We start from the raw sequence: 15,954 nt of genomic DNA on the forward strand, positions 1-15,954 counted from the left end.
GTAGTTTGCTCTACTCAGTGTTGTATGTTTCCTGCACAAGCATCACATTTAATATCACCCATAAATGTTGCTTTTATGCAGATCAATAATATAAGTTTTACATTAGGAAACACTTTCTAAGAGTAAGGATAACAAAATGCTAGGATAGGTTGCCTAGGGAGATAGTAGAGTTGCTATCATGGATGGATTTTTAAAGTGCCCTTTAAAGAATATATTCCCTACAGATCTGCATAGCAATCAGGCAGGTATAAATGCTCCACATAGGAAGCAAGGAGATGGATTAGGTGGTCTTTTGAATTCTTCTGAGGACTCTACTCTTAGATCTTCTGTTCATGATAAGCCTCCTGTCACCAAATCCTCTGAACTATGAGGCCTGTGTCTTATCAGGCCTTGGTGATTCACACAAGCTATTTTCTAAATAGAGAAGCTTTGCTGAAAAACAAAAGCCTTAAAAAGGAATAAACTTGGGATTCATGCTGCAGTGTGATGCTCTAGAGACACCATAATTGTCCTGTTTGGAAAATTTACTGATCATGTCAATAAGCTGGAAGGGTATAGGACAAAGGGCTGCAAAGTGCCTGCCTAAAAGCACTGCCTCTCTTCATAGGAGGAGTCATTAGAAAGTCATTGTCCAACATCACTGCTGTTTAAAAAGCTTCCCCTTCCTGGGGATGTCACAACTTGAGCTCTTCTGCTGAGATCAATCTGTAAAGAAACTATTTCAGCCAACTGACTGGAGTAGTACCAAAATTAACTCCACCACCACTACTGATGTCAGAGTTGTTTTTTCTTTTTCTCCCCTGCCTCACATTAAGATAAATAATGTGGGTAGTTTTCTATCTATTTGAAAATTGAAGAGTAGAAAAGCTCTTATTCTGAGTATTAGGAATTTGAATTTCTGGATATGCCTTTCTTGTGCTCTTTTTTCTTGAAGAGAAGAAACAAAACATGTGAAATATCACTTAGCCAAGAAAACCAACAAGAGAGACTGTAACAATTGCCATGTTCTTCTGTTGGCTTCATCCTGTCCTGCATCAGGTTGATGCAGCTGCAGAAGAGAGACCCCCTTGCAGAGTTGGAAGCTGCACTTAGGAAAGATTTCATGGGCAATGCAACACCAATCTGAATGCTGGGATGCAAGACAAATTTTGGAAGAAGAATGACTCTTCATTGACATATATGTGCATTTCCTGACGTAACCCTGCCCACCTGTCATGGAAAATCACATCCCAAAGTGCAGGTTCATGTCCTGCTCAAGCAGATCAGAATGACTTTGCAGTGGAAAACTAAAGGATGTGAAGAGCTCCCTGCAGCAGAGCAGGGCAGGAAGCCCAGACTGGGCAGCTTGGATGGGACTGACCATGGGAGAGGCCAGGCTGGCAGAGCCTGAAGATCCCTGGAGGGAAGGAGATAGAAGGGAAGGCTGTAGGTCCTCAGTCCTCCCTCCCTGCCACCTGGGCTTGCCAGCACCCTAGTGGGATGGGATTTGGGAAGCAGTGGTCCCACCTTTCTGAACCATGCTCTTCCCCAGGCTCCTCTAGAGCCCATGATCTGCTGAGGCTCTTTTCCAACTCTGTGCTGGTGAACCACAGGCATCATACATGAAATAGCAACCCAGGAAATTAAGTTCATCCTCCCACTGGGTGAAGGATGTTGTTCATCTTTTTTTCCATCCTTGCAGGCTACAGTCTTCTGAGTGTCTCTTTCTTTCCCTAAAACTCTGAGGCTGCAAGCAAAAACATCTGCTGGTGCAAAGCATCAGAACTCAGTGACATGGATGGCCCAGTGTCCCGCTGCACCAGCAGATGACCTGGCCCTTGGTTTTAGGTCAGAGACATGACTGCAGCACAGCTCAGCTTTTGCTTGCCTTGCCAGACAGGCAGTGTAGGCACAGCACATTCCTCTCTTCTCAAGGGCCAGGATGGAGCCCAGATGTCCTATTTGTGTCACAACAACTATACAAATTTGGTCTTGACTGAATTTGCCCAACCATGCATCACAGTCCAGTGTAATTTTCCCCCTCTCCAGAAAGTTCTCCCCCCTTGCCCTGAGCAGCTTGATAGCCTTCAGCATGAGGATGGTCAACGGTGTTTTACAGGAGAAAAAGTCAGAGCAGAGAATTAAGAGGTGGCCTTATTCAGAGGCATTGGTGCCTGAGTCACCGGGATGTCATTCAGGCATGAGGACAGCCTGTGAAGGCTTTCAGATCACATGCATGCATGACATTTCAAAGAGCTGAGTGACCTCATGGGAGATTATCTGAGAGAACTTAACTGGCCATAGAAAGTGGTGTTGGAGACTTTCATTTATCCTCACTAACCTTGAGCAATAAAAATGGAGGATGAGTGCATGGACGTGCACGCAGGAAGTATGTGAGAAGTGCTGAGAACATTTTGAAAGCCAGAGGGCTGGTAAACCATACCCTGGCTCCAGTGACATGTGGCTGTCATGGAAAAAGGGAGGAGGAGGAAAAGAACACCATATGTTCACAGTGCAGAGTGCTTTGTTAGATTGTCTGTGTGCATTTGCTTCTTGACTGTGCAGTAAAAGTTAAGAATTTGTGCTCTTTTCCTGGTTTCTGTAGAAAAACATACATCTGCTTAGTCTCCTGACCTTCCCAATTCTGGATATGGCCTCCAGGCCAGGGCCATCATTGGCAACAGCTGTGAGGACAACCAGCAACATTAAGCCCTAATTGTTCAGCCCCATGAGCTTCCTCCATCACTCACACTGCATCTCAAGAAGGGCACTTCAGCACACACCAGGACTGTTGGTGAGGACCAAGGTAGATTTCTTGAGGTCAGTAACAGTAAGGACCCAAAGGACCCTGAGACGTCTCTGCAAGTCTTTGACCTTCCTCTAAACATTCACCTGTCATGTGTCAGTCCAGCACACACCATTTTCCAGCCTGCTGGACCTGCTCCTGTGTGACTGCTGGGCTTCATAATAAAAATGTGAGTAACTCTTGCTCCCTGGCTTGTTTCTCAAAACAGAAGCCTATGTTTACGTCCTATTCTGCCTCTCACTCTTACCTTCCCTTTCTCACTCTATGATTTGACACCTTTTGTGTTCTCCCACTACTCTGGATGAGTCGATATACTTCCCCTTGTGTCTGAACTTACTCAAAGAATCATTTAGGTTGCAAAAGACCTTTAAGATCAAGTCCAACCATTAACCTAACACTGCTATGTCCTGAAGTACCACATCTACACATCTTTCAAATGCCTCCAGGGGTGATTACTTCCATCACTTCACTGGGCAGCCTATTCCAGTTCCTGACAAACCTTTAAGTGAAGAAATTTTTCCTAATATCAAATGTAAACCTCCCCTGGCACAACTTGTGACCAATTGCTCTTGTCCTGTTGCTTGTTATTTGGGAGACCAACACCCACTTCACTACACCCTCCTTTCAGGAGACTGTAGGCACCCTCCTTTCAGGCAGTTGTAGGGAGTGACAAGGTCTTCCCTCAGCCTCCTTTTCTCCAGGCTAAACAACCCCAGTTCCCTCAGCCACTCCTCAGTTGATGTGTTCTCCATACTCTTTGCCAACTTTGCTGCCCTTCTTTGGACTTGCTCCAGCACCTCAGTGTCCTTCTTGTAATAAGGAGCCCAAAACTGAAGACAGGATTAGAGCTGTGGGCTCACCAGGGCTGAGCATGGAGGAACAGCACAATCAACACCTAAGTGCAAAGAGAAAGTGAATAATTTCCACCCACGGTGGAGAGAAAATACTGTGTGTTGCATCATTACAAAGTCAAGTTCAGCCACATGTTGATTTCTGGTCAGGTCAGTGCTTTCACTATCAGTATCCTGATACAAGGGAAATCTGTTAAGTTCTATTCTGACCCTGCAAATGATCAGTGAGTGAAGTCATAAGTATTAGATGAACAACCACTGCATTAGATGAAGCATATTCTCAACAGAAACTAATGCAGTACCTATAAAAACATTTACTAAGAGTGAGAAAGACAAATTAAATTCCAGTGTCACTGAAAATACAGCAAAGGATTAGGTCACTTTTCACAGTATGGCATCCAGACAAAGTCAAATTTAATTTTAAAAGGCAAGATTTTTCAGCCACAGTTGCAATGAAACCTACGGTTGGTATCAGGGCCAGAACATTGTTACTTTTTTATTGTACTTTGCTCTTGCACTTGCAGTCAGCCACCAGCCTTCTCTAGGTTATCTTTGAAAACGTTCACTTCATAGTTACTGCAAAACAAAGTAGTGGGAAGGGAGTATAACATATAAACAGTCATGTTTATTTTATAAGTGGCTTCAGACTGCTTCCAAAGACTCAGGAAAACTGGATTTTACCAGGTCTGACTGAGTTTTTTGTCTCCAGAGCACTGTTTTATCTAGGGGCATAAAGTAAATAGCAAAGCTGCACTATATTTAAAGGATGAAAAACTGGCATTAGAGGGAGTTCTTTTGTAATTATTCAGGCACCAGCAGTACCAGGCAGCTCATGTGCCAAAGCTGTTAATTTTTTTTTTGCCAAGCACACTACTTAATCTGCTTGATTTATAAAGCAAAAACTTGTTCAAATTAAATGTGTACATATTAGGGAAACCAGGACTTAGTCACAATAGCAAAAGAAAATTGTTTCAACACTTTGGCCCTGAAGCTATTACCAAGAAAAACACAACTGTTTTCCTTAGATAGCCTTCTCCAATTCTCTTCTCTCAACATAAATTTTTTATATTACAAAATGGCACAAGTGTCGGATTTTTATTACATCTTCCCATAAATAATTTACAGACAGCATGGAGCAAGAGATAAATAAAGGGCCATCTTCATCACCTTTGCGATTGCACTGAGCACAGCCCTGGTAAGGTGCCACTGACCTCAATGAACTGCACCTCAAGACTTTGATTTTGGGAGTTCACATCCATGAACACAATTGCTTGTAACTACAGATCTTTTTTGCTGGTTTGGTAAGCCAACTAGTACAGTGGGGCCTAAATATAAAAAAATAATAGCTTACACAATTAGAGAAAATGCAAAACTGCCAGTTTAGTTCTATAATTTGAGTTATGCATAAAGCCTAGCCTACAGGGTTCTAAGACATGTGGCACTATTTGTCTTAGAAATGCAGAAGCATTATAATCTTTTAAATGAAAGTTATTAAACCAGAGTCATCAACTGAAATACATTCAAATTCAACAGAAGTTTTCCACTAACAGTAATTACCATTTTATCTTTACCTTTACCTTTACCTCCAAGCTAAATGTGGTTTCATTTTTCTGTGAAGATAACCAGAGAAATCATTAGAGCATGTTTTTGTTCAGTGACGAATGATAAAAAGTCTCTCTGCAGATGAGCAGGGTCTTGGTGTTTCTTTAGACTAAAACCTTTGCTGTGGGCACAACACGATACCTATTTCTGGTTTTCTCCTTTGGCTTCACTGCCAAGTATCCATGTATCATATCATTAGTAAGTTGTCAATATACAGCAATTAGTAAGTTTGTCTCCTACTGACAGAGGCTAGCTTTAACCACATGAAATAGGCATGATTTTTAGCATGTTATAATATATACACAGTATGTCTGTGCTCATCTTTCGTTGTGAGACCTCAGTCTTTCCCTAAATTTGTGCCAAAATGTCATATTTAGAGAACAAAATTTTCCCCCCCACAAGTAATAGACTTCAGAGCTGCTTGGGACATCTCTCACTGGTCTGTGTATGCCCCACAGTCAGATACTTTCATAAGACTTGGATGAAAAGTGGCATCACTCCCACATGCTGGTTCAGACCAGTTGTTAACAGCTTGCTCCTGAGACACAGAGACACTTCACAGCCTCCTTTTTTTCTAGCATACGGTTCCTAATTTTATGCTTTAGAAAAGATTCCTTGTAGTGCTTTGTGCTAACTCGGGGTCATAATGCCCATGCCCCATATCTGGCAGCCTTGAGAGGGCTTGGAATTGTATGTATCTTGAAATGTCATTTGAAATAAAAATGAAGCTGAGCAAACATATTCTTTGCCCCTGTTGAGTCCCTCCCAACCATGAAGATGCTTCAGTGGCTACTGGTGGTACCAGTTCATTTGGGAGCAAGGAGCTGAAAACTGACAAAAGCTGTGTCTGGAATGTTGTTTTGGTTTTTTTTCTTTCATGTTCACTTTCAGACATGATGACTGGGCTTTGGTCTCAATTCTCTCCATCCCCTAGAATTTCCAGTGTGAACTTTCCTAACCATGAAAGGAGGGGAATAAAATGTGACTTTAACTTTCCACAGTTCTCTGAACTGAGTATTTTTGTAGTGAGTAAAGAAAAAATGGAGGCCCTGACTCATCTAGCCTTCAACATGCTCAGGGGAGTGTGTGTTTCCTTCTCTTTTTATCACTTCCATACTGGCAGGGACAATTCTGTCCAATATCAGAGACTGATAACCAGTGGGGGAAAATTATTCATTTACAATTGAATAGATGTGTTAATCTTTTTGGTATGCAAATTAAAGGTGCTCCTGCTGGATTCTGCCTCTTGACACTTCCATTTCAACCTCTTTTTTGGGAACATTCATCACCAGGGATTGCTTTAAGAGAAATCAGCTATCAGCCCATAAGGCTGAAGCAGCATAGTTGGCAATGGTAGAATTGCATACTGAAAATAAAAAAATACAAGTGTCCTTGCCATTGATCTGCATCAAGTAGGGCTCTTCTCTAATTTCCTGAACAAAGCCATGCAAATATATGTAATAACTTAACATATAAAAATATTGCCAGTTAGATTTTTTCTTTTCTTATGGGGAAAACAAGAATTAAATGGATGTCATTGTTAGTAATACTCAACTTGAAATCTGTTTTCTAAACAGAATAATATCTTTATTTTAATTGAATAACCAAGAGCCAGGCAGAGAGTTTCAGAGCTTGCAGAATAGTTTCAATCAATGGCAAAAGAATATTATTACAAAACAGCTCCTCTCATCCCTTCATGGTAAATAACATAAGAGAGACCAAGGAAACACAGCATATTAAATTTCTAACAATAAGATCTCATTTCCAAAAATAGATTATGCATTGAACAGTCTTCACTTATGTACAATCTATATAAAGCAATTGTCAGAGATTAATCACTGTATGTAAGAACTGATGTAATCATACATGATTTATGCTCAGCATTGGTATTTCAATGTCCCCTTTTTATCTGGGTTTTTGAACATAGTGATCATTCAACCTATGTACAGGAGCATGTTCCATCAGGCCTGCATGACCTATTGCAGGCTTTCTGTCAGCTAGGTCACATCTTGTATTTTCACTCTATAAACTAAAGGTGATACATAGATATCAGAACACTAGTGCATTTCAGATTATTAAAAAAAAATACTTTAGCTCTACAGCAAAAGAAGATTTTAGGTAACCTCACCAGAAAGATCATCCCTTTTAATATTTGCATTTCCTTTATTACACGTGATACATAATTGCTGCTCTATAACCAGGAGTTCACAACAGGAAATTAGATGTTACAGTCCTCATTTATTCTGCATTCTGTCAAATAATTTTAAAGCACTTTCATACATATTGATTTTATTTTTTTTCAAAAGGGAAGAAACCAAATTAATTGCAAATAATATAGGGCTGTGGTTTTTTTGAGTTTATTCCACTTTTGCTCAAACTTCAAATTAGAGTATTCCCTGTTCTTAGGTCAAAAATCATTCCTGAATACATATACATTCAATGCTAATTACTGTGTTCTCTTTTATTTCATCAGTACTTTCCTACACTAAACAAAATGGATAACAAGAAAGCGTTGATATAAATGTACAAAGAAGATGCTTCCTATGGGGTGTTGCAGAGTTAGGAAGTTCACAGTCTTCATACAAATATATAAAATATTTCAAGTCACCTCCATGCATTGGAATCCATTCAGTTTCTCTCGTTAGACCTGCGTGACAAATACAAGACCAGAAATTAATCATTTGTCATGATGAGGTATTTTGAGGTATTTTGAGAGCACGTACAAAAGCACCTGTAAGTTGTGAGGGGGAGCACATTCCCCACACCTGCAATTTTGCTTTCACCGAGAGTGCTTGTTTACACCCAAGCTTGAGGAATGCAGTGTGGGTGTGAAACAAATTTTTTTGATCCACTCGCTTTTCCCTCCCACTCTTCAAACCTCCATGATGAAAGTTCATGACTCTTGTAAGAGCTCAAGCCTTTATAGCCTTGAGTTTTCCTCTCAGTACAGTGTAGCTGCCCCATCCCATGGGCCAGGCCCTGGCAGGGTGTGGGGATCTTCTGAGCTACCTTAGGAGAGCAGGATCCAGACCCAAATGGGCCCTGGGATTCATCCCTGGGCATGTCTTGACACTGCTTCAGCAGGCAGAGGAGGTCAGTCCTGCTATATGGCACAGCAGTGTGGCCAAACCACAGGTAATAAGGATGTATCGACTGGATAAAAGTCAAAATAGTATTTAATTGTACCAGTAAATACTAGTATACACATAAACGTATATATAGATTTTATTTAATTTTTTTTCAGCTGCTTTGATTGCCCTCTTGTCCTTCTTTCTCTGTTCCTTATGGGTGACACATCTCCTTCTTTGTCTCCTGTCCAAACTGAACAGTCTCAGGGATTTTCAGCCTCTCTTCTTTTGGTCCTGCATCTACTTCTGTAACTGTTTTTATCACACCTCCATTCTGTCCCTACTTCTGATTTAATTTTCATAGCTGACCAGCATCAAAGACAGCATTCTGGACATGGTGGTATAGTATTTTTTGTGCTGTTTGTATAAACCCCTTCAGAGCTAATTTATTTACTTTATTTATTTGCTTAAGCAAAGAGAGGTGAGGGAGTGTTTAGCTGCTGTCTGGAGAATGAGGAGCAATTTCCATCAACTTCTCTACAGTGACTCTTTCCTGCACAGTGGCAGCAAATCTAAAGTCCAGCACAGGGTCTATTCCTATTGTCTTTGAAGTTAAGAGATATCAGTGGTTCCAGACAGCTCAGTCTAAGGCAAACAAGTTTTGCAATTAACTTTCAGAAGTTCAAGACATTAAGTTCCTCAGCATATATATTGAATCAGGTAATACGTAAGTATTTAGGGTGGAGTAATATCTCTATTTTTGGTAAATTTTATTGAACTCATAAACTTTTAACAAATGTTCAGAAAGCAGAGAAAAAGCCACAGAACAGAGACAAAATGACAGCCTTCTCCATTTCATGATGTGTTACATAAAGTGAGTTTTTGCCGTGCTCATGAATATGTGTAGGCTGTACACATTTGAACAAATATTGGGGGGACATTAAGAAGGCTGGAATTGCTTAGCTTTGAGAAGAAACACTTTCCTGGAGAAAAGAGGTGCTATTCAGAAAAAACAAAAAACAAAACTCAAAAAAACCTGCATGGCTTATACTAGCTGCTTGAAAGCATTGGCACCTTTTGAAAAAAAGAACTCAAAAGTTAATTAATTTGTCTTGAAAAAAAAGTGAGGGGGTGTCATTGTCCACTGGAAAGAGGTGACAAAACCACACTCATGCTACTGTCCTGCTCTCTGTCCTTCAGCAATCCAACAAGGCCATCCTCTTGCAGCCTGACTCAGGCAATGCACTGGTTTGTTTCAGCTGAAATTTCCTTCCAAGCAGGTAATTTTAGGTACTAATCTATCTGATCTCAAAACCAAAATCCAACTTTAAAGCTGTATTTGATGGCTCCCCAGGATACACAGGCACGTGTAAATCCTGTCCTATATAATTAGTGCCTGCCTACACACTCTCTCCCTCTGCTTCAGCTGAGTATTCTCCTTTCTCTTTTTAATCTGTTCTGTGCCTGTTCCTGAATATCACAAGGTGGCTTGTTTTCCAGTGGTGGGTGGATAAAACAATTCCTGGCTGTGACTAAACTCGAGCTCTGGAGCCTGGGCTCAGGAGAGAGGGTGTGTGGAGCGCAGCAGGCACATCTCAGCATAATGTGGCCCTGTGTGTCACAAGTGTTTTCTGATCCTTCTGCTGAAAGAACGTCAGGTTCTGCCTCCAAACTCATCGTGGGCAGGTTTGTGGCATGAAGCTGTAATTTATCATTTTGGTTTTTAGGATTTCATGACATTTTTATACCTTCCTAGCAGCTTCAGTGTCTTAGATGATAAGGCTGAGTTTTCTGGAGGTGTCACCCTGGAGGAGACATCTGCCCTGCGTGGGAGCTATGTGCTTATCTCCTCCAAGTAGTTTAGCCTTTCCTTATTACCTGAGCTCTTAATACCAGTCATCCTGTGCTGCACACACTGAGCCCCCAGGGATCTTTGGTGATAAAGATCCTTTGATACAAAGGAGGTGGAGCTAGACTTTCCTCGGTGGTGCCCCTTGACAAGACAGGAGGCAACAGGCACAACTTGAAATAGAGGGAATTTCATGTGAGCAGGGAAAAAAACTTCTTTCCCTATCAGGGTGATCCAACACCAGAGCACATTGCCTAGAGAAGGTGAAGAGTATCCTTCCATCATAGAATCATAGAATCAGAGTGGTTGGGGTTGGATGGGACCCGACCCCCCTGGATGGGCAGGGACACCTCCCACCAGTCCCGGTGGCTCCAAGCCCCATCCAACCTGGCCCTGACACTGCCAGGGAGGGGACACAACTTCCCTGAGCAACCTGTTCCACTATCTCACCATCCCCACACTGAATTCCTTCCTAATATGTATTTGGAGATACTCGAAATTGGATTGGACATGGCTGTGAGCAATGACCTTGTCCAAAGCAGGAGGTTTTGACTGGATTGTCTCCAGAGGTCCTCTCAAGCCTTCAGTCTGTGAAGAGGCTTTGTTGTTCTTAAGGGGAGCTGTTCTCCACTCCTGAGGACCAGGGTGGATCCATGGGTCAGTTTCAAGTCCCTGCTTGTCCCTGCTTTGCTGTGTAACTGTCAATGAGGTGACAAACTAAACCAACAAGGTGTTATATACTGTGTTACTGTGTTGCTAATAGTCCAAGTCATCTGGCCCCTGGGACTACTTTTATCCACATGCTTCATTTCTTCAAATACTCCTTTGCCCTCCTTTCACTTCCTCATAATCCCCAGGTCTCTGAAAACCAGGTCCTGCTGAAATCAATATTAATATCACTTAATACCTTTATGACAGCAGGGTTAAGTGTCCCAGCTGGCATCATACCCCTGAGCATGCATCTCTCTCATTCTCCCTCCCCTAGCACAGGACTCACTAGGCAGTGGACCTTCCAAGAGATCTGCTCTCTCCAGTTCTCCAGTCACAATCGAGCCAATGAAACTCTAGTTAAAGGAAACCCAGTCTTCTAGGAAGCCATGCACCTACAACAGTAGTTGATTAGTGTTGTAGGAGGAAAAAAAAAAACAGAACTACAGGCCCCGAGAACCTTGCCACTTGCCATCCAAATGCAGGAACAAATTGTCACGATGATGAGCCTTGTCTCCATGCCCAAGTGCTGAGAAGAATCAAGTCCACAGTTCTCAAATTTGCTTGCAAGCAGTGCTATTTTAACACTTGCTAATAATATTATCTGTTGTTCAGGTGTAGTCTCTGCTCTCTGGTTGCTTATAATTGCTACCTGAACTCCCCTTGCAGTCAGTGGACCCTCTATTATCTCCCCATGATGTTCCAATCCATTCAGACCTCCCTCTAGTCAGTTCCAATTCTCTCTCCCAGCTCCCAAAGGCACATTATTTTTAGAGCTCAAACTCCTCCAGAGATCAATGGGAGACTATAAACTCAAAAATAGGTTGCTTATGGTACCTTAATAATCCTCACAGTTATGTTTCCTGGTTATTCTTTCAGCTGCTGCAGCTTATCTTCCAGTGCCTCACTTGCATCTCCAATCAGCCTTATTTTACTGAAAAACACTCTGCCATTTTCAAGAAAACAGAAAAGGGTGTACTTAAAAGCAAGGGCTTAAATGTTGTCCTGATTAAGGATGGACATAAGCACATGCTTAGGAGCTTTTTCGAATCATGGAATCAAGGGGGTTTTTTTTAGCCTCCAAGACTTTCTTCGTTCCTTGTCTGAGGATCATCTGGGCTGTGATTTTAGTTGATGAGATGCCAATGTTAGTTTCTGGGACAAAAAAATACTGTTTTGCCCTCAGGTTTTCTAACCACAGTAAGAAGCAGTGGTTATTCCTATTTAATTTTTGTGTTTTTCAACATACAGGCAACTTAAAAAATGCATCTAAGTAAATTAATTAACTGCAAAATACCTTTTCTTTTTCTCTTCAAAATTATAGATTTTAATGTTGCATCTCCCTGCCTGAGAATATGCCCAAACTGGTTAGCAGCAAGCAGATGAAAGATTTACTCTAAAAAAAGCACCAGTAATTCCAACTGTCAGTATTTCCTGTTCTTATACAACATGATAGCTGAAAGATGAAACATTAAATTAATCCAGAGTTTGGCTGTATCTCCATATATGCAACAAAATGACCACACTCAGTGCTAATATTACATAATTAAAGGCTGTGCATTAATCACCTGAGGGCTAAATAAAATTTATCTTCATTTGAACGGTTTCCAGCCTCATATATTTAACCCTAAGATTCTGTTAGGGCAGCCTGTTTTATAAGGAGCAACTTTGCAAAGGAGAAAACAGACAGATCCCACTAGCACTTGACAGAAAATCAGTGATTATAGCGAGTGCACCAAGGTTCAGCAAATGCCTCCCACTCAACGAGCTTCCAAAGTGAACGACCACATGATGTTTACTCCTCACCAGAACCCATTTATAGATCTCTTACTCACCACTATTGCAGTCATACATACAGTGTTGGAGAAAAGGCAGTAAGAAGTCCTCTATCTGGGAGAGGACAGGCAAGGTTACAGTTGGAGAAATGGGGCTATTTCTTTTCTGTTTAAGCATCCTGTGAAGCATGATTTCAGTCGTGCAGACTCTGAAGATTATAATCACATGGAAGCATTCATTACATATCATGGGTATTACACATGGACAACAGGTCTGGCTACTTGGATAAATTTTGCACCTACTGGAAAATTTTGATTAAAAGGGTCCAAAAAAATGCCTCATCAAAAGTACAAGCGGGAAATCAAGTTAATGACTTCCTCTGGAGTTAAGAGACTCATTAAAGAGTTTTGTTCCCACAACTTTGAAATGGCTTCTGGCCATTCCTAGCAAATAGCACCCTGGGAATGAAAACGGTATCAGTTTCAGTAAAGTAAGAAGGGGATAGAGTTCATGAACTTATGTTAGTCTGGAGCAGAATTAGCTGGGAATTACAAACATGCTGATCGTCAGGAAGAAAATCTCGGGAAAAGGGTAAACCCAGAGACATTTCTTCTTCGATTGGCCTAGAGAATTGGAAATGTGAAATAAATCTAGACTATCCCCTTTGGTACCCGAATTCTAGTAAACACCTGGTAAAAGCCTTTTCCTTCCGGAGACTGTAACCTGAAATGCCAAGGCATCTGCTTTAACTCCTCTGCCCTTGCTCCCCTTTGGTGGGCACCACTTGCTAAGATCATATTCTCCTGTGGAATTCCTTTACCATTTATATAGTATCTGGTATCACTGCCCACACAGATGGTGGAAGAAGTAGTAGGAAGTCAAATGTGCTCCAGATTAACAGATGAATACTGATGAGACATCACAGAGAGGATTTAGGTTGCAAAGGGGAGCTCACGCTTTTACTCCCTCCCAGTGGCAGATACTTGACTAAATGAAAAATCCTACTCTAAATTAAACTATGTTTTCTGGAATCTTTTATTGCAAAATATTGCATGACTTTTGTTATGTTTCTCTCAGGAGAATAATAGCAGCTCTCGTGTATCTGGGGATGTCTGATATGATTTTTTAAATATCTTTGCTCACATTTATATTTTCAGGGAATGGTCCTTGGCAGCCTGCTCTACATGGCCAGCTAGAGCAGAGGGGTTGAACAAGGTCCCTTCTAACCTCAACCATTCCATTTTTCTGTGAAATACTGGAAAGATTAAAGAATTTCTTTTGGGGGGGGTTGTTTGGTTTGTTCTGGTTTTGGTGGGGTTTTCCTCTACTTTATCTACACTAAATGAAAACGTGGATAAAGCTGAAAATGGAGATTCAGGTTGTGCATCCACATACAAGCAGAGTTTCAGAACAAGAAAAGGTCAGAACTTTCATTATTTAGACTTGTCTGTCAAAGAATATTAGACCAAAAGGATGGCTTTTTCCATTGGAATATGAAAATAATCTTTTTGATACTGAACTTTACTTATCTTCACCACAAAGAAATTATTGAAAGCCACATGTTCACTTTCTCATACATACATTGTTCCTCAAATGAAGTTACATCTGTCCTCAGAGGGTATGACATGGGGAACAAAGGACAGTTTTGGCCCTTTCCACTTTTTTTAGTTCCGTAAATGCATACACAAGGGAGCTGCAGTCAAGTCCTGTCAAGTCAACCACAACAGACCTTCTATTCAGGACAAAAAAACAGTACAGAGAAAACATTCCTCCTGTTGCACTGTTGTCAAAATTTCTTGTTACCTCCATTGACACAAAGCTTTGTCAGCAAAGGAGCTTGCAAAAGAGATGATTTAGCCCAGTGGCTCTGAAATGACAGCTATCAAATGGAGGCCTTTCAGATCAATATGTTATGGCAGCAGATTCATTTCCCACCAGGTAAGGAACAAATCCATGGCACTATTGAAAGGTAGGAATCAGGTACTTACCCAGAATAACACAATTAAGAGGAATGGTGTTGCACTGACCTCATGGTTGCCATAATTATTTCAGTGGTAAAAAACCAGGTTAGCTGCCAGTATGTGTCTGAAGCTCTTTGAAGGATTTTTGGCTATGTGTGGTTGCTAGGTTATTCCCTTAGTTATCTGGAGATTGCAACGACAGCTGATTTATGCAGAGTTAATAAGCATGAGCAAGAGAACACATGAAAAAAACATGCATGTGAATGTATTCATGGTAAGGCTTATGCATGGACTCCTGGTTGACAGCAGCAGCTTGGCTTCTTTACCTTTGACACATCAGATATTTTTTAACTTTATAAAGCTAATGCTGAACTAATGTATAAGTACAGAAGTCTATCAGTTCTGATAGACTGGTATTTGCCATCAGTTTTCATTGGATTAACCACATAACAACAGTAAAAGCCAACGATTCAGATGCTTCAGACAGTCTCTAGGACAACTGTTATCCCAAAGGAAAAAATCCCTTATCAGTTTTTCTGATAAGACCTACTTTCCCAGCTGCAGGCATCTTCTCATCTTGAGAAGACAACAGTACCACTGACTCACTCAGTGTACAACATCACATGTCAAGTTAGTTTGGTTTTTTTTTTCCTTTCCTCAAACCTCCCTCCCTGCCATGAACCAGAGAGCCAAGCAGAGGTGGCAGCTCTTAGAGGATCCAAGCCATGTTCTACAGGGCTGGTTCTCCTGTATAGGGACTACAGTGCTCTGGCTTCTCAGGAAAGGCTCTGGAATCCCTAGAAATTCAGGGCTGACCCCAGGTTCTGCTATTTCCACAATTCCAGCTGTAGAATTGTAGTAAGGCAGCCCTGGAAACTTTTTGTGGAGCTGGAGACTTTATAGCTCCCAGGCTCCATGTCTGGAGTGAGGAGCTTGAGGCAGTCACTGCACACCTAACAAGTCCCCCACTGGCAAGTCCCCAGTCTGGCATCACCTCCCAGAACACTCTCAGGGGAACTCCCAAGGGTAAAAGGCTGCTGAAATACTTGGGAAAAATCATGTTGACTATTTCTATTTTTTTTTTCTAAATTATTTCTCCTTGGAATTTCTTCTCTTCAGAAGCAAATCCTCTCATTTTGTTTGAGTCATAATCAATCTTTTCCAAACTCCCTGAAGGAATATGGATTCTAAATTTTTGTTCTCTGAAAAGACCTGATGTTCCTAAAGCCATGATACTTGACATGAAGTGTATTGCCTTTCTTTTTTTCTTGGTTAAGTGGAGCCCGGATGTAGATGACCCAAATACTATCGTATGTTGGTCCTAATAGTCCAAAATGTTGCAATTAGTAGGAGC

The 15,954-nt window shown here is 41.2% G+C and overlaps 1 protein-coding gene and 1 long non-coding RNA gene across 3 annotated transcripts in view; one reads left to right on the forward strand and one right to left on the reverse strand.

Annotated features, from left to right (window-relative positions):
• The window catches only part of LOC139798714 (uncharacterized), a 49,324-nt gene that overhangs the window by 10,971 nt on the left and 22,399 nt on the right, over nucleotides 1-15,954 (forward strand). The window lies entirely within an intron of this gene.
• Nucleotides 6,862-15,954, reverse strand: part of SMPX (small muscle protein X-linked) — a 42,271-nt gene continuing 33,178 nt past the window's right edge. For both annotated transcript variants that reach the window (XM_071749743.1, XM_071749722.1), the window contains exon 5: nucleotides 6,862-7,885. The gene's annotated coding sequence lies outside the window, so the exon portion shown is untranslated. The remainder of the gene's footprint in view (nucleotides 7,886-15,954) is intronic.

Source organism: Heliangelus exortis, chromosome 1, assembly GCF_036169615.1.
Source record: "Heliangelus exortis chromosome 1, bHelExo1.hap1, whole genome shotgun sequence".
Classification (NCBI taxonomy): domain Eukaryota; kingdom Metazoa; phylum Chordata; class Aves; order Apodiformes; family Trochilidae; genus Heliangelus; species Heliangelus exortis.